This window comes from Macaca nemestrina, chromosome 4, assembly GCF_043159975.1.
Source record: "Macaca nemestrina isolate mMacNem1 chromosome 4, mMacNem.hap1, whole genome shotgun sequence".
In the NCBI taxonomy this organism is placed as follows: domain Eukaryota; kingdom Metazoa; phylum Chordata; class Mammalia; order Primates; family Cercopithecidae; genus Macaca; species Macaca nemestrina.
In genome coordinates, this window is record NC_092128.1 from 55,839,210 (window position 1) to 55,858,848 (window position 19,639).

General features: G+C 41.3%; 1 protein-coding gene across 3 annotated transcripts in view; it reads left to right on the forward strand.

Annotated features, from left to right (window-relative positions):
* Positions 1-469: 469 nt before the first annotated feature.
* The window catches only part of LOC105475347 (solute carrier family 26 member 5), a 71,979-nt gene continuing 52,809 nt past the window's right edge, over positions 470-19,639 (forward strand). The window contains exons 1-3 of one of the 3 annotated variants that reach the window (XM_011730523.2): positions 470-609; positions 1,466-1,593; positions 3,574-3,702. The gene's annotated coding sequence lies outside the window, so the exon portion shown is untranslated. Of the gene's footprint in view, positions 610-656; positions 1,594-3,573; positions 3,703-19,639 lie in introns of those variants that run through there. The other 2 variants (XM_011730527.2, XM_011730524.2) reach the window with 2 other exon arrangements.

A 19,639-nucleotide genomic window follows, 5' to 3' on the forward strand; every position in this document is an offset into this window, starting at 1 on the left:
TTTTTGAAAAAAACAAAAACAAAAAATCCCACACTTACATTGTCCTAAGGATTTCCTAAGTTTTCGAATGTTCCTGTACGAATCCGAGTCTCTATAATGACTGTAATTGAAAAGATAAGTCAGGGTTTTCTTTTGGTTCTTTTCCATTTTAAAATCATAAAACGCAATGTTTTCCACTTGAACGCTATACCTTAAGTATTGTGCTTGCTTCAGCCTCGAGCCTCTACTGACGTTCCACCTCAAGGCGACAGGAATGCCACCTGGAGAAACTCCTGGGCCGTAGAGGAAGAAAGCCGGTCTTATCAGAGTACTTTTGCTCGTCAAGAACAAGGTGTTAAATTCCAAGCACACTTTGGAAAGTTCTAGGTGCTTGGGAAGAGGCCCCTAGGGGGCAGGGATGCCCGCGCCCCGGCGTCCCACAGCGGAGGGTGGCTGCGGGGCCTGGCTTTGGTGGGGCGGGGCGGGCTTGTGTTACCCGGAGGCACCGGGCGCAGCCACCACTGCCCGCGGCGCCTCCTCCTAGAGCCGCACCTGGAGGCAGCGCGCCCGTCGAAGAGGCAGCGGCTGGGGAGCGCGGCGGGGCGGCTCCGCCCAGGGCAGCCCGGGCTGGTGAGTGCGCGCGGGGCCGGGGGTCGCGGTCCCTCGGGAGGGGGCTGAGCTGAGGCCCGCGGACCCACCCGAGCAGGGGCCCTCGCTGTCACCGCCTCTGCCTCTGCCCCTCTCTCCCGGGCTCCATGCCGCGCCCTTTCCCTAAACGAACAGACGACAGGGCTGACCTGCCCGCACTCTGCTGGTCTCTACGCCGGGAAGGAGAAAGTCTCACGAAGCGCTTTCCTTTGCAATCCCCGTCCCCTCGCCCTCTGCAGCTGCACACAGCATTTTTACTTCACGTTTGCCTCCTCGAATCCCTTCGGCGCTAATCCAGCCCTTTGCCGTTTCCAGTTTGGTTTTCATCTTTTTCTCGCGCGCCCTGGCTGTGCTCCGAAACACCCTCCTCTTGCCCTACGGTGGCCGGCACCAGACTCCTTGGGTCTGGCCTGATTTGTATCCAAACCGAATTACCCAAAACTAAGCCCTCAGTTCTGCCTCTGGCCCTCTCTCCGGAGACCGGCCGTGCCTCCTCCTGTGCCGGGCCGGGCTTGCCCGGCTTTGGCTGCCCCGAGCTCCCAGGGAGCGAGGCTGTGGTCCCGAGACTGGGCCCTCCGCTCAGTGCCGGGCAAGGCTCGAACCCCGGGTCTTCTACTTCTCCGCTCACGAAGGGACTGGTCAGAGCCTAACAGCCCTAAAATTTGGTATTGGCCCCCTGCCGGGAAATCCTTCTCCCTGCTAATCAGGCATCGCGGCAGCTGCTCTGCCATCATAGAGGCTCTGACACTCTGGACTCTCGAAGCTCGCGGCAGTGTTTATTTTTACGAGAGATTTAGTTGATCAGGAACCAATTGACTTGGTTAACTGCCTCATCTAGAGCGCACCTGCGCCGGGCTCAGCCGGGAAGGCGTGCTGGACGTTCTCAATGAGCTCCGAGACCTACAGAAGAAACAGCTGCAAGGATCCGATCTGCTAACTGTGAAAAAAGCCTCCGATACGCTGTAGGTGGGCAAAATTCTTTTCCTAGCTTCGATGAGTACTGTGGATTCTAGAATTTAAATAACATTCATGGAGACTCTTAAAACAACAAAAAAATGGCAACCTTTTGCGGGGACTGACTGAGATTTAGCTTTTTCCTATCTGAAAAGTGAACAGTGTGCACTAGATACAAATGTATTGTCTAAAGTGTAGGAATCTACAGCATAGAAATGCAGGGGAATTCGGAGTATGCAATAGGAAGTATCAACCTTTTTGAAAATGAAATTTAAAATGTGTTTTTGTCAGGCATTCCTTCTAATTACTGTAGTATTGCTTTGTATCAGAAGACTTTCAGACAGAGAACAGGAGGGAGGAGAGAGAAATTCAAACTAATTTGCATTAGAAAGAAAGTTAGGGCGAGGAATTCCTAGGTAAGGTTGCTATAGCTCATATCTTAAGTGCACTGTTGGAAAGCTTTCTAGTCTATTAGGTAACACCTGAAGCCCCAATTACGTAGCATTTCTTTTTTTCTCTCTCTTTAACTACTCTGAAACTGTACAGAGTTACACGTTCCTCATTAATTTATGAGCGAAACCAAAAGAATTGACTCAATCCAACAAGTATTTGAGGGCCTTTCGAGTAGAGGCGCTTTGCTAAGAACAGAAGAATGAAAGACTAAGGAAATTTCTAACAATCAGTGGATTGTCTTGTGAGGTGTAGATGCAGGTGTACACTGCCTATTTAACTGACAATCAAAATCAGTTGAGTTTTCATCTCATTCTAAATATCATGTGTTGCCCCCTGGTATCTTAATTTTTCTACCGTTGCAGGTAGTCTGCATTTTAGTAACCCAAGTGAAACAGTTTTCGAGGGAAATCATGATAAATAAGAAGTACATCCATATTCCCAGGTGTTCTCATTACCATTACATTAATAAAGTTAAAATCAAGAAAAATGAGATGATGATTTTCCTTTCTTTTGGTTTCAAACTAGTGAAATCTTGCACAAAAGAAGACACAGCATGAATAAATTTAATAATTTTGTGCCTCAAAGTATATTTTATGTAAGTCTATTCTTTTGGAGGATAGATCTAATTTCATGAACTCTTAATCCTTTTGAAGGCTAGTTCCAGGACCAACTTCATAAAATGTTTTATTGTAGGTACCAACAACTGTCAACATCATTATCTTCTCCCCACTTTCACCTTTGAAAACAATTGTATTCTAGAGGACTATGAAGGAGGGGACAGGTCTCTTTCAAAATCTGGAGAACACTAGGGACTTTATCCCCCCCAAAATAAAAAAGCACACCCATTCAAAATCTTGTACACCTTTCAGAGGATTCCTGGTGCCCAGGTTGTGAGAGCTTGCTTTAGAACGGGTCAGCGAATTAGTCAGAGGGTAGGTAGGTGGAGGGAAAGGGAAGTGAAGCAAGATGTGGGTAAATTCACAAACTGAGTGGATATGACTTAATTTACTTTCAAATGGAATAAATACATGGTCCCTTGAGTAAGTATTCTGTGAATGGGAAGTAATAATTGTATTATTTGTAAAAGACTAAAGACAGATTGGCCTAATTTTTTAATTGATCAAGGTCAACTCTTATCTTGAACATTATGAGTCTCTCATTTTTCTACTTTTCTTGCTCTTTTCAAGGCAAGTGCTCTAGGAGGATTTGCTCCCAGTACTGATGATGCCCCATTCGGGACACAATCTCTCATATGCAAACTTGTAGTCATGAATTGCTACATATGGGAATGGTCGAGTTCAAAAATTGAAATATATGTTTTTCACACCCTAGCAGTTCACCCTTAGGAAGAAGATATAATTATATATAATTAGCCTATCCCATGTAAACCACTCTGATAGCAGTAGCTGTGCCTTGGAAGGGAGTGGGTTGATATTAGGAATGAAAGGACAGCATTAAGAAATATTTTAGACATAGCTTCTTTCAAAAACACAAACCAGCAACTGCTGAATTAACTTACTTTTCTTCTTCTATATATAGGGCCAAGGAGCGAGCTCTACCTTCTTTAGCTCTCAGCCCCAGTAATCAAGGTTTCAGTGAACTTCACTGGAGCTCCCAGTGGGGGATCTTGTCCCCTGTCCTGACTTTTGTGCTGCACATTGGATCTGGGTAAGTAGACAGCCTCCTCGAACTAGTAAATTGGAGAGTGGGTCAGAGGTAGTGATGGATTTTATCCAGATCAAAGGATTCCTCAAAATTTCCAGAGATCTGAATCACACACCACTACTTGGAAGAAAACTATAAGAGAGAATACCAGAACCATCACACCTTACACTTACCTTTTAACTTGGATCGGGATCAGCCTAAGATATCCTTAGCTATCAACCAGCTTTGACTTACCGTATTCTTGAGTGGCAACTAGGTGGTGGGCCAACAACCCTAGAATGTCCTTGAAAGATGCTTATTGGATTTGTAAATTAATGGAGATCATGGTTTTAAGCCAAGCTCTGCCACTAACCAGGCATGTGGTCTTGGGCAAGTCACATGTCAGTTAAATTCTTTGGACCTTAATTTTTCTATGTATAAAATGAGGGTGCTATATGGCACCAGTGGTTCTCAGCAACTAATGTATAATTCCATTGCATTTGCATTGCCTGGGAGTTTATTTAGAAAAAAAAATACCCAACAGAGATTCTGATTAATTAATCAGATTTATTTTGAGGATAAAGTCCTTAGTGTTCCCTAGATTTTGAAAAAGACCTGTCCCCTCCTTCATAGTCCTCCAGAATACAAATGTTTTCAATAGTGAAAGTGTAGGCCAGGCTCAGTGGCTCACACCTGTGCTCCCAGCACTTTGGGAGGCTGAGGCGGGAGTACCATTTGAGGCCAGGAGTTCAAGACCAGCTTAGCCAACATAGCAAAACCCTGTCTCTACTTAAAATACAAAAATTAGCCAGGCATGGTGGCGCATGCCTGTAATCCCAGCTACTGGGAGGCTGAGGCAGAAGAATCAAACCCAGGAGGTGGAGGTTGCAGTGAGCCGAGATTGCGCCACTACACTCCAGCATGGGCAACAAGAGCGAGACTCTGTCTCAAAGAGAAAAAGAAGAGTGATGAAGGTGGGGAGAAGATAATGGACTGGCATAGGCCCAGGCATCTTTATTTTTTAAAAGTCCCCCCAGCAAATACTAATATCCAGTCAGGATTGAGAAAAGCAGGCCCACAAAATCCCTGGTAAACATAACCTGGCCCAGCATTGCACCTCCTCAGTGGTAACCAAACCTAAACATGCCTTTCTCAGAAGCAGTCCAGATCAAGCCATTTCAGGTTATTCAGGGGAGCTGCTGTGCCTGCTCACCTTTTTGATATTCCCACAATGCTTTGCTGACTTTGCAGCACCCGGTAGTTTTTGACAGTCTGAATTAGGTGTAACTCTGCCTATCCAGGATGATCAGCTGTTCCTAAAGGTCCCCAGAGACGATAACATCTCTGCTCTGGGTATCCATGCCAGTGTTTAATAACCTCTTGCAATTTTCTCCTTGAAGTGATCTGTGACTTGTTGAGGTGGGGAAGAAAGGTGTCAGCAGGGGATAAGCATGATCACCTTGATCGTCGCTGAAATGTGAGCTTCAGTGTCCAAACTGAGATAAAAAATGATCCTCACACCTTCTCAAGTAGTTGAAGACTATTGAGTTACCAGGGAGAGGAGAAAAAGAGCACATTGTTTACCTTAATTATTTCTTGGGACCTAATCATGTTGCCATTACACTGTAAATTCTGTAGATTTTCACACTTGGAAAATTCTTCTAGAGTTAGCACTTACTATATTGTAATCCATGAAATGTATTTGTTTACCCTACTCTTCTTTTAATCTCCTAATACTCTTCATATCCCAAAGACAAAAAACTGTGTGTATATGTGACTGTCAGATCAGTAAGAGAGACAGACATCAGTTGACCAAAAATGGAAAGGAGGAAAAACTGACAAGGGTAAGAGGCACGTGGGTTACCAGGAGCTACACTTAATTTCTCTCTTTTCTTTCTCGATTAGTCTTATCTCTGCTATAAGCCTATTCTCAACTTGCTGAAATGCAGGCAGATTACCATATCCCACCTGCTCTGTTGGGAGCAAGCCTCCCAAAATCTGGCCATAAACTGGCCCCAAAACTGGCCATAAACAAAATCTCTGCAGCACTGTGACATGTTCATAATGGCCCTAACGCCCAAGCTTGAAGGTTGTGGGAATGAGGGCAAGGAACACCTGGCCCGCCCAGGGTGGAAAACCGCTTAAAGGCATTCTTAAGACACAAAAAATAGCATGAGCAATCTGTGTCTTAAGGGCACGTTCCTGCTGTGGCTAACTAGCCCAACCTATTCCTTTAATTCAACCCAACCCTTCATTTCCCATAAGGGATACTTTTAGTTAATTTAATATCTATAGAAACAATGCTAATGACTGGTTTGCTTTTAATAAATATGTGCGTAAATCTCTGTTCAGGGCTCTCGGCTCTGAAGGCTGTGAGACCCCTGATTTTCCACCTCACACCTCTATATTTCTGTGTGTGTCTTTAATTCCTCTAGCGCCGCTGGATTAGGGTCTCCCCAACTGAACTTGTCTCGGCATGCTCCGTGTTGACAAATGTGGGCTTGTGGCCCTTGATTCCCGCATGTTCCCTGCAGCCTTCCATACACAGTGCATGCAGTACTGTCTCCAGGGGTGAATTGGCAGCCTGGACACACTTGGTCTAATCCAGCGTTGGCCAATCCCAGGGCCTGACTTAATTCTAAATCACAGCTTAGGTTGGAGCATATTTTATTTTTTCCTGGAGTGGAAAGCTATTGGCAGTAAAGTTTTTACCTCTGTATCTCAGAGGAGTGGCCTTTACCTGATGTCAAAAATCCAATGCAGACCTACAAAACCAGCTCAGCCCCCACCTCTCCAGCTGCCTAGAGCTGGTTGTACTCATTGCCAGTAAAAAACAAACAAAAGAAAACAAAATTCTAGGATTGGAGTCGTTTTATATGTTCATTGCTGATCGTTGTTCCCAAAGATTTAGTAGTATTGGGCACATGTTCTGTTATGTCATAATTTATTCCTGACCTACTTCTTAAAATGAATTAAAGTAGGAAGAAATATACCAGGAAAAGGTAGATTTGTCATAATTTCAACTCTACTGGAAACTTAATTATTACTAAACTCAATGGCCCATTTATGTGTTTATAAATAAAAATGTATCCTCCCATACATCTAGTTTCTTAAGATAATAAGAATAGGGTCGTGCTAGTCCTTAGGATTATCATTAGTTTGCTTTTTAAATCTTTACTTCCAAAAAGCAACACAATTTTGCAAAATAATTAGAAATGGTAAAATTTCTTAGCCAGTCCCTGTTTATTGAACACTTTTAACAACATCCTCAAAGGTAACAAGGGTTTTCATTGCTTCCTTTCTTGCATTTTTGTTTCCTTCCTTTCTTCCTAGAGTCATTCATTATCCAACAAATATCTAATGAGTTCCCCCATGCCCCTGACTTCACGTAGGTTACATTCTTATGAAGAAGGGAAGGGAGACAGAAAATAAAGAAGTAAACCATCATGTAGGTTAGATAGTGTTAAGTGCTATGGAGAAACATATAGCTCATAAAAACATGAGACTGTCTGGGAGTACAGCATCCTGGCCAGACATGTGCTTGGCATGTTCATAAAACAGCAAGGAGGCCATGTGCGGTGGCTCATGTCTATAATCCCAGCAATTTTGGGAGGCCAAGGCGGGCGGATTGCTTGAGGCCAGGAGTTCAAGACCAGCCTGACCAACAAGGTGAAATCCCATCTCAACTAAAAACACAAAAATTAGCTGGGCGTGGTTGCACACGCCTGTAATCCCAGCTACTCGGGAGGCTGAGGTGCCAGAATCACTTGAGCCCAGGAAGCAGATGTTGCAGTGAGCTGTGATTGCACCACTGCACTCCACCCTGGGCAACAGAGCAAGACTCTGTCTCAAAACGAACAAACAAACAAACAATAGTAACAGACAGCAAGGAAGTCCATGTGGCTGGAGCAGAGTGACAAGGTGGGAAGGCGAAGAAAATGACCCCAGCAAGGAAAGGAGCAGTGGACAAGAGTTTGAGAGGGTGCTAAAGATCATACAGGACCCATTTTCAGTGGGATACTTGTAAAGTGATGTGAAGATGGGGTTTCTTACTGTTTAGTTGAAACAGCAGCAGCCTGTGTTCTCTTTCTTCCTTGTTATACCTCCTGGATAGTCCCCCCGGCTTTCCTTTCCTCTCCAAATTAATCTCTTCCCATTCCTCCCCTTGTGCTTCCTTTCCCCCTAGGCTGGCTGCAGAGAGGGCTTCGGTTTCCCTTTCTCCTTGTTGCCCTGAAGATAAGCCTGCCCCTCCTGTTCTAAGAAATGTGCTGCTAGTTGCTAAATAATAAAAACTGTCAGGTAGCACCCCAACCAATAGTCATGAAAGAAATCTTAATAAACTTATGCAAAATATATTCCTTGTTTACACTACAAACCAGACACAAAGTGGTTGTGTTATTGTTGAGCTGAGTTGAGCCTGTGTGTTTTGTTGGGTCTGCACATTGTTTCACAAAAATGTGGATTGGTTTCCAACATTTAAACCAATGTTTAATGAAAATTGAGAAATTTTTTATTAAAATGTATTTTCAAGTTTTCATTCCAAATTGATGTCCTTTATGAAGTTCTAGAATAGGCAAAACTGATCTATGGTGATAGAAGTCAGAACTGTAGTTGCTGACATGTCAGAGATTGACTGGGTAGGGACACGAGGGAAATTTCTAGATAATGAAAGATTCTATTTCTAGTAGTCTGAAATGCACCGTAAACTCATACACTGATCTGTATAGTTCACTATGTGTACATGAAATCTCAATATAGGTGGGCTCGGTGACTCACACGTGTAATCCCAGCACTTTGGGAGGCTGAAGTGGGTGGATGGCTTGAAGTCAGGAGTTCAAGACCAGCCAGGCCAACATGGTGAAACCCTGTCTCTACTAAAATTACAAAAATTAGCAGGGTGTGGTGGCACATGCCTATAGTCCCAGCTACTTGCGAGGCTGAGGGAGGAGAATTGCTTGAACCTGGGAGGCAGAGGTTGCAGTGAGTCGAGAGTGAGACTCCATCTCAAAAAAAAAAAAAAGAAAAATTTTTAAAAATTATAACTAATATTTTAACTGACAAATTATAATTTTATACATTTATGGGTACAATGTGATGTTTTGATATTTGTATAAAATGGAGAATTATTAAATCAAGCTAACATATCCACCAACTTGCTTACTTACCTGGTTTTTATAAGATATTTGAAATTTACTCTTAGTTATTTTAAAATATATAGTCGACCCTTGGTCTCCACAGGTTCTGCAGATAGAGAGGGCCAACTAGGGACTTGAACATCTGCAGATTCTCATATCCATGTGGGGTCCTGGCACCACTCTCCTGTGGATATAGAGGGCTGAAATCACGGTTATGATTTCTATCACCATAGATTAGTTTTGCCTATTCTAGAACTTCATATAGAACATGAGTTTGGAAGGAGAACTTGAAACTACATTTTAATAAAAACTTTCTCAATTTTTAAATGTTGGAAACCAATGCAAATGTTCATGAAGCAATGTGCAGACTCAACAAAACACACAGTCCCCCTGCTGTGCAGTCGCTCTCAAAACCTATTCTTGTCTGTCTGAAACTTTGTACCCTTTGATTAACAATTCCCCACTCCTTCCCTCCCACCCCTCACCTAGCCTCTGGTCAACACCATTCTACTCTCTACTTCGGTGAGTTTTTTAGATTCTACATGTGAGATGATGTGGTATTTGTCTTTCTGTACCTGGCTTTTTTCATGTAGCATGATATCCTCCAGATTCATCCGTGTTACCACAAATGACACGATTTCCTTCTTTTTAAAGGCTGAATCATATTTTACTGTGTCTATAGACCACATTTTCTTTATTCATTCATCCATTGATGAACACTTAAATTGATTCCATGTCTTGGCTATTGTGAATAACGCTATAATGAACATGGGAATGCAGATATCCCTTTGACATATTGATTTCAACTCCTTTGGATATATACCCAGAAGTGGGATTGTTGGATCATATGGTAGTTCTATTTTCAGTTTTCTGAGGAACTGTGATACCATTTTCCATAATGGTTGTACTAATATACACTCCCACCAACAGTATACAGGAGTTCCCTTTTCTCTGCATGCTCACCAACACTTGTTATCATTCATCTTTTTGATGAAGGCCATTCTAACAGGTGAGGTTATACATCATCGTGATTTTAAAGTGCATTTTCCTAAATATTGGTAATGCTGGACATTTTTTCATGTACCTCTTGGCCATTTCTGTGTCTTTTGAGAAATGTCTATTCTGGTCCTTTGCCCACTTTTAATTGTGTTGTTTGTTTTCTTGCTATCACGTTATTTGAGTTCCTTGTATATTTTAGATATTAAGCACTTGTCAGATGTGTCGTTTGCAAATATTTACTCCCATTCAGTGGGTTGTCTCCTCATTTTGTTGTTTCCTTTGCTGTGCAGAACCTTAGTTTGATGCCATCCCGTTTGTCTGTTTTTGTTTTTGTTGCCTGTGCCTTTGGAGTCATATCCAGAAAATAATTGCCTAGACCAGCATTATGGAGCTTTCCCACATTTTCTTTTAGTAGATTTATAGTTTTAGGTCTTAACATTTAAGTCTTTAATCCATTTTGAGTTGGTTTTTGCATATAGTATGATAAAAGGGTCCAATTTCATTCTTCTGCATGTGGATAGCCAGTTTTCCCAACACCATTTATTGAAGAGACTGTCTAAAGGAAAGTTTTAAATGGAAGATCTACGCAACATTCAGCAATACCTGGATAGCAACTGACCACTTAGGGGTTGGCACATGCTTTCTAGATTAGCTCGGACACCTCGTCCACTTCTGTCATTTTCATTACCTACTTCCTTGTAGGTGGTATTGGTTTGTGATTCCTTTGGTAGACGCGTAGCAGTTTGGGTTTCAACTATCAGTGGGGAGCAAACCTGAAGTCGTTTAAGGCATCTCATGAGGAAACTGGATTTTAATAGAGCAATGGCTTTAAATTTGTGAGGAAAAATGATTTCGAACTTAGAATCCTATTGTCAATAACTTATCAAGTGTGACAGTGAAATGAAGACATTTTCAGACATTCAAAGACTCAGGCCGTTTACTTCTGAGTACCTTTTCTAAAGCAGTTGCCTGAGGATATGCTCCAGAAATGAGGGTATAAAGCAAGGAGGAGGAAGATGTGGAATTAGAAAGAGTGGAGCTAATCCACAATTCCAATGAAATAAATTGTAGGTTGACAGACGTTCACCAGGCTTAGAAAAAAATTAATACAAATTAGGGCAGATAGTGAGCTCAAGAAGAATGACTTTAAGAAGAATTAAGTAAATTTCCTTTTATAGATAGAAGTAGCAACGAACAATATTTGCATAGTTATAGAAATAATAGGAATTCAGCCTGGCGCGGTGGATCACGCCTGTAATCCCAGCACTTTGGGAGGCCGAGGTGGGCAGATCATGAGGTCAGGAGATCGAGACCATCCTGGCTAACATGGTGAAACCCCGTCTCTACTAAAAATACAAAAAATTAGCCGGGCGTGGTGGTGGGCGCCTGTAGTCCCAGCCACTCGGGAGGCTGAGGCAGGAGAATGGCGTGAACCTGGGAAGTGGAGTTTGCAGTGAGCCAAGATCGAGCCACTGCACTCCAGTCTGGGCGACAGAGCAAAACTCCATCTCAGAAAAAAAAAAAGAAATAATAGGAATTCTTCCTGGTCCAAGTGCAGCGGTATTTACAACTAATTGATCACAACCAGTTACTGATTTCTTTGTTCCTTCTACATTCCCACTGCTTTACTTGACTAGCCTAAAAAAATGATGATGAGGATGATGATGATGATGATTTTGGGACTTCTAGCAACCTAGAGGGCTAAGCTGACTCATTCAGATCTTCCTCCAGGACAAACACACACAAAAAAAGGATAAAACACAACAAATGTTCAAATAACCTTGAAATAAAGACTGTCAGAAAGATGCAGAGAAAAATGTTTAAGAAAGAACAGTAATAGTAAGAAATCTCACATGCAGCCCGAACCGTGGGAGTTTTTCTGTGGGATATAGACCCTGGAGTGTTGAATGATGAGGTTGTATCATTCAAACCTTGGCAGAAAATTTGGCTTCAGGCCCACAGGAGACCAGGACCATGGAACTGAAACACTGGATAAGCCTGGAGCTCTAAAGACCTGTCTAGTCCATTAATAGAGTATTAGGCAAAGTCTAACCACTATTTAGGGAAACAAGGAAGTCTTGTAGGCCTTGAGTGAAAGTTAAAAAAAGAAAGTCACCCTTGAACAATCAGAACCCTGGGCCAGTGCCTCATTCAGAAATTGGGTTCAAAATTATACTTCCTCTATGAATAAGAAGACTCAAACCATATTAAACAAACACCAACAGTAGTGAAAAGGTCCAGGACCCACTAAAACCGCCAGAACCCTGGCAGAGTAGACATGAAAGCTTCTAAAGACACGTCACAACTTAAGTGTACATGGAACATCCACAGAACCACTCCTCCCCTTCCACAATTAAATATGAGCTCACAATTTTAAAAACCTACAAATCACTGCAAGGGAGTGTCAGCAAACAGAACAAGCAGAAGAATCAGATCCCCAAGAATTTAAAACAATGGAAATAGATGAACAAGATCACAAGTGTGTTAAAAATTATTAAAAGAATAAAGAGAATTGAAAACAAAAGGAAAAATGGAACACCATGAAATTAGAACAAGCCGATTTCAAAAAGTATAGAAATGAAAAATATAGACATTAAATTTTTTAAAAAACGTAATGTCCTACTTAAACAACGTATTAGAGCCAAAAGTAGATTATTAAACTGGAAGCTAAATCTGAGAAGACTATCAACCCAATGAGATAAAAAGCTGGAAAGTGTAAGAAGTTAAAGCACACAATGACATGAGAAGCTCCAACAAATGTCTAATAGAAATTCCAGAAGGAGAGAGAAAAGGGAGAATAAATTGGTATATATTGGTTTTATAGGTAAAGGAATTAAAAATAGTAATATAATTTAGCAAAAATATAAGTGAGTAAGGAGACTTAAATGCTAATATTTCAGCTGGGTGCAGTGGTTCACACCTGTAATCCCGGCACTTTGGGAGGCCAAAGTGGGTGGATCACTTGAGCTCAGGAGTTTGAGACCAGCCTAGGTAACATGGTGAAACCCCGTCTCTACAAAAAATACAAAAATTAGACGGGTGTGGTGGCATGCACCTATAGTCTTAGCTACTCAAGAGGTTGAGACATGGCAATCTATTGAACCCAGGAAGTGGAAGTTGCAGAGAACCGAGTTCATGCCAGTGCACTCCAGCCTGGGTGACAGAGCCAGACCCTGTCTCAAAAAAAAAGTTAATTTTTCATGGTAAGCGTTCGTGAATAATATCTAAACTTGATAAGTAAAAAGAACAGCCATATGATTTTATTACTTAGAGCAGTAGTTCTCGATTCCAGAAAAGATTGGGAAATGTATCCTGTGGATGGAGAATGCTACTAGCATTTAATGTCAAGAACAGAGATGCTAAATGCATAGAACAATCCCACACAAATCCCACCTGAAATACCAGTTTCCCTTTCTGAGAATTGCTGATTTAGAGTTAATAATAAACTCACCAGAAGAATTAATATCAAAAATGATTCTAAGAAAATGGTGGCTGGCTACAGTGGCTCACACCTGTAATCCCAGCACTTTGGGAAGCCAAGGTGGGAGGATCACTGAAGCCCATGAGTTCAAGATCTGCCTGGGCACCATAATGAGATCCTTTCTCTATGAAGAAAAATTTAAAAACTAGCCAGCTGTGGTGGTGCATGCTTGTGATCCCAGTTACTCAAGAGGCTGAGGCAAGAGAACAGCTCGAGTGCAGGAGGTTGAGGCTGCAGTGAGCCATGATCACACCACAACACTCTAGCCTGGGTGACAGAGTGAGACCTGTCTGAGGAAAAAAAAAAAAAAAAAGAGGAGAGAGAGAGAGAGACAGGCAGAGAGAGACAGAGAGAGAGAGAGAGAGGGAGGGAGGGGGAGAGAGAGAGAGAGAAAGAGAAAGAAAGAAAAAGAAAGAAAAGAAAGAAAGAGAAAGAAAGAAAAAGAAAAAAAGAAACAAAAAAGAAAAGAAAGAAAGAGAAAGAAAGCAAGAAAGCAAGAAAGCAAGAAAGCAAGAAAGCAAGAAAGCAAGAAAGAAAGAAAGAAAGAAAGAAAGAAAAGAGAAAGAAAATGGTTGCTTCAGGAAATAGAACTCACATTGGGAAGAATGGGATGGAAAACTATTGTTTTTCATTATTAGTTCTGTCATAATACTTGCAGTTTTATCATGTGTATATTATTTTGGCTAAAGGTTATTATTTTAGAAAAAGAAATAACTAGTCAACCAGTAGATTCTCCTTTCATTTTTGCTTAAACTAGAGAACATTTTTCTATTAAAGTATCTGTCATTCAAACCTAAGCACCACTTTGAATTACTGAGCTTTTTACCTCAAAGAAAATTCTAAGGGCATATCTTGTGAGCATTAAAGATCTTTCAAGCGTTTCTAGCTGGAAAATAAATCTTGCTATTTATTAACTTACGGAGTCACAGCAAATTAGTGCTGGAAGGGATTCAACTTATTTAGTGGTATGGAGTAATTTCTCCATGGCAGAGTGATTTTGAGCAGTTTTGTATAGGCCAAAGGAGGACTGGGATACAGTCAAATAGCAAGAGCCCATGGCTGCAAATTGGAACCTGCATCCTGCCTTTCATGGACTTTAAAAATCTAATCCTACTTGACCTCTGCAGTTTTATTTCCTGTAACCACCCAAAGCACGATTTCTACCAGTACCTTTGGTATTCCATGAACATGTCCTATTAGCATTTACCTTTTCACATCTCTGTGCAAAATCACGTGCCTGCCTTTTTGTCTTCTATTCATTATTTGAGAGCCACTTCAAATTTAGCATCCTCTCCAAAGCCATCCTCTGGAACAGCAGGCAGAAGCCAGGACCTGTGGTCACCCTACTTAGATCAAGTAACTCGCCAGATGTCCCACCATAGTGGCAGAACCAGGACTTGAATTGAGATCTATGTGATTCCACAGCCTGTACTCCCGGCTGCCATTTACAGATAAGGAAATTAGGATACAGAAAGCTTGTATATCTTGCAAAAAAACATGCAGCTCTAAAGTGCCAGTTCTGGCTGGGTGCGTTGGCTCATGCCTATAATCCTAGCACTTTGGGAGGCCAAGGCAGGCAGCTTACCGGAGGTCAGGAGTTTGAGACCAGCCTGGCCAACATGGTGAAACTCCGTCTCTACTTAAAAAAAATTAGCCAGGTATGGTGGCACACGCCTGTAGTTCCAGCTACTTGAGAGGCTGAGGCAGGAGAATCACTTGAATCCAGGAGGCGAAGGTTGCAGTGAGCCAAGATTGCACCATTGCACTTTAGCCTAGGCTACAAAAGTGAAACTCCATTTCAAAAAAAAAAAGTGCCAGTTCCAGCCTTCAAACACAGTCCTCCTGAACCCTAAGCTATGCATAAGGAGTTGCCTCTATGGATATTAACGTGTAAGAGCCCTTTGGTAGAGGAATTTAAGGGGAGAAAACCACAATCACTTTTGCACCAACATAATATAAAAGAAGAGGGAAAGTACGGGCACAGCACAAGGCTACAGGCTATGGCAACCTTGGCCCCTGCCACTCACTCAAGATCATTCAGCCAACCAATGTCTGGGAAACAGCCGCATGCCAGGCTGTGTACTTGATGCTCAGAAAGAACAGTCCTGCCCTTAACGAGCTTACAGTCTACATTCAAAACCAGCTTGCATAGGTCTTAGGGCCTTTTGCTCTTTCTACATTTTGAGCCATCATAATTAATCAATGATAGTTAATAAGGGAAAACAGATAGGTAATATATTCTGGTTATGCTAACAGTCCAAAAAGTAATAAGAATAGAAAGCAGCTTTTTCAAATTCCTTTTAGGAAAAGCTGATACAGTCATAAGTGAAAATATGTTTTTTCTGGGTTCTAATTCATGAGACTTTTGCTATTTGCTGTCTACATTATAGAAAAGTTCACATCCTCTTATTCAGGGCAATGTTGAAAAAATTCATAATAAAATTTATTTTTGTTGTTTATATTGAGGCCCACAGAGAAGTCATGTGAAAGATATAGTAAGCTTGGGCATGTGCTTGCATATTTGGGATTAAAAAGTTAATATATGCATTATTAAAGTTATAAATGTGTAAATTATTTTGAGTAGATGGGTGAAGGTCCTTACTCTCTTCTGATGCCTCCAGTTCACAGAGAAAAATACTATTTCAAAACTTAAAGAAAAGCATTACTTTACTGATGATGGCTCTTAGTTTCAGACAACTGAATCCATTCTAGCTAGTTTAAGCACCAAGAGATTTAATTGGCATTTTGAAACTTGCCAAATACTGTTCCCAGAATGTTGTCACTGGAAACGTTTAAAGATAAGGAAACATAGAAGCAGAGAATAGTATAGTTGTTTCCAGGGACTGGGAGGAGAGAAAAATGGGGAGAAATTAATCAAAGGAAATCAAGTTAAAATTATGCAAGATGAAGAAATCCTAGAGATCCACTGTACAGCATAGTACCTGTAGTTGACCACCCACTGCTGTACACTTAAAAATGCACTAACAGGCCGGGCACAGTGGTTTACACCTGTAATCCAGTACTTTGGGAGACCAAGGCAGATGGATCACTTGAGGTCAAGAGTTCGAGACCAGCCTGGCCAACATGGTGAAACCCCATCTTTAGTAAAACTATTATACAAAAATCAGCCTGGCATAATGGCGTACAGCTGTAGTCCCAGCTACTCAGGAGACTGAGGCAGGAGAATCGCTTGAACCGGGGAGGTGGAGGTTGCAGTAAGCCAAGATGGTGCCACTGCACTACAGACCTGCAACAGAGCAGGTCTCTGTTTCAAAAATTTTTTTTTTAAATTCTGACAGTAGGTCTTGTGTTCTTATCACAAAATAATAATACATAAAGAGAAAAGCAAACTTTTGGAGGTGATGGATATATTTATGGCATACATTCCTCCAGACTCATCAATTTGTATACACTAAGTATATACAGCTTTTTGTATGTCAGTCATATCTCAAAGTGGTTTAAAAGTTAATAAAGATAAGGAAACTAAGACTCAGAGGCAAACTTTGTATGTTAATTCAGCAAGCATTTTTCAGCCCTAAGTACCAATCACTGTACAGAAATTAGTAGTATTGCGTTTCTCCTTTCATGAGGCTCACAACTATTTTCCCAATAGGCTGTGCATCAGTCTCACTCCATGAGCTTTAAAAAAATACAGATTCTAGAATTACTAAATTAGAATCTCTAGAGGGGGCTGGGCATAGTGGCTTATGCCTGTAATCCCAGCACTTTGGGAGGCTGAGGTGGGCAGATGACCTGAGGTCAAGAGTTCGAAACCAGCCTGGCCAATATGGTGAAACCCCATCTCTACTAAAAATACAGAAATTACCCGGCCATGGTGGTGGGCGCCTGTAATCCCAGCTACTTGGGAAGCTGAGGCAGAAGAATCGCTTGAACCCAGGAGGCAGAGGTTGCAGTGAGCCGAGATAGTACCACTGCACTCCAGCCTGGGCGACTAAGCAAGATTCCGTCTCAAAAAAAATAAAAAACTATGATGAAAAATGTTCTACATTACCTTAAAATTCCTCCCTTCATAGCTGTGGGGAAATAGACCTTGAAGCTCTAGGTCAGTTTGCTTTGCTATCATTAGTATTTTGTGTTTGAGGACCTGCCAGAAGATGCGTCCATTTAGGTAATCCTAGTAAGTGACTTTTCTCATGTAAGGATTTGTGTACTTTTACAATTTGGTGATTTATAATTTCAATCAGCACACTGGAAACTCTTTATCTGTCGTATAAGAGTCTGGTTATTTGATCTCCTAGTATTGGTTCCTTGGTTACTTTGCCTCTCTGCCTTTGATAAGATGGTTATTGATAGCCTTCGAGGCTTTAATTATTTAATCGTTGTTGATACAAATAAAAATTCCCCCAAAAGGACAGCCTTTCATTATATCTTCTTCTCCTTTCCTTTTCCAGTTGAAATGTCCTTGAACTACCAACCAGCTCTCTCAAAAAGGACATAGATTAATAGCCAGGGTGCCAGTATCTCAAAAATATTTGAGAAGTCGTCTCTGTGTCTCTTCCTAACCTACAGAGAGTTAAGGTTGCCAGATTTAGCAAAGAAAAATACAAGATACCCAGTTAAAGTTGAGATAAACAAAGAATATTTTTAATATAATTATATCCCATGCAATATTTGAGACATACTTATACTAAAAGTTTATTTCTTGATTATCTAACATGCAAATTTAACTGAGCCTCCTATATTTTCTCTGGCAACCCTACAGATAGTGCATATCTTAATGCTTTAGAAAATCCATCTAATGTTTTGAGATCTCAATTTGAGATTTGCTTCTAATTGAAACCCACAAGGAAATGGTTGTGACAGTTAAGACTGCATTTGCCTGAAGTATAGTGGATGTTACACGACCCACCTCCATACAACTCTCTTTTGTTGTGAGAATATAAGCATAGAAACAAGACTTTGCTTGAGAGACCTAAGCCAAATAGTACTGTTTTGTAATTTGTATTATTTTGCAGACACACATAAGTAAAGATAGTGCTACGATGCATTGCGCAGAATTTATGTACACCCTATTTAGTTTTTTTCTTTTTGTTTGTTTGGGCAGTGGGCACATGGATGGGTGGGTGAGGGTGTTTGTTTTGCCATCTCCTGAGTCAGTGGTTTTGAGCCTTAGCTGTACAATAGAATCACCTGAGAGCTTCTTAAGCTCTCAATCCGTGTCTGCTTTGCAGACCAATTAAACCAGAATCCCTGGAAATAGAGTCAAGCATCAGTATTTAAAACTGCCCAGGTGACTCCAATGTGCAGCCACGGCTGAGAACCAATGCCCTAAATGAAAATGGCAAATTTGAAAAAGCTCTTTTTACCACTAAATTATGTCCTTATTTTAATCCTCTTCCAAACTCATTTCATGTACTTTTCAGTCAGCATATTATGGCAATTACATTTATTATTTTGTATTATATCTTCTATATATGATGTATAATATCATAAAGCTTACTTTAAAAATGATTTCACGTGGCTTTAATCATGTCACTGATTCAGTATTAGTTTCTTCAACATCTATAATTGACTTTCATTTTCAAATATTTCTTTGTGATTTTTCTTACGTATTTTTCATATGTATTTCTCTCTCTCTCTCTCGCTCTCTCAGATTCTAAGCCAGTGATTCTCAACTTAAACGGCATATTAGAACCATCTTAGGATGCTATAGAGAAATGCCCAAGCCTGCCTCCTGGAGGCCATGCTATAATTGGTCGGGTGTGGAGCCTAAGCATTAGTGTTTAAGTACCTGAGGAAGTTCTGGGTTTAGCCAGAGTTGAAAGTCAGTGTTTTCAATATGTCAAGTACCTATCTAGCTGATCAACTGCATGTCCTGGGGAACTTTTAATACATAAATATAATTGCTCTGCTTAATGAAATAGAAGAAATTTTGAGGTTCTGGGAGAAGGAGAAATAAGGGAGTGGTAAGTGACCACCCTCTTGTCTTTATACTCTCAGATTCATGGGTGTCATGAGGAATTCCTGATGTTGGGGATAGCCAAAGGACTCTCAAGACTAAAGATAGAGATGCCTCCTATTTTAAGTGTTTGCTGTGCTTCAGTGTAAACCATTCTATTGCCCTGAAATCTCCAGAAAAGATTGCCACATACATGGGTAAGGGACACATGCTTACACCCACAAGTAGTGAATACCCATTGTTCGGGCCTCACCCAGTGGAAATCCTAACTGTGTAGGTTCAGGGTAAGGCCCTGAACCCAGTAATTCAAGCCCTCCCCAGACCACTGTGATGATTGGCCACATTTGGTCACCACTGCCTTGTAGGTGATAAAACATCCCTAGACATGATCATCATAATTCACCCAGTCGACAGCTGAGCAAACTC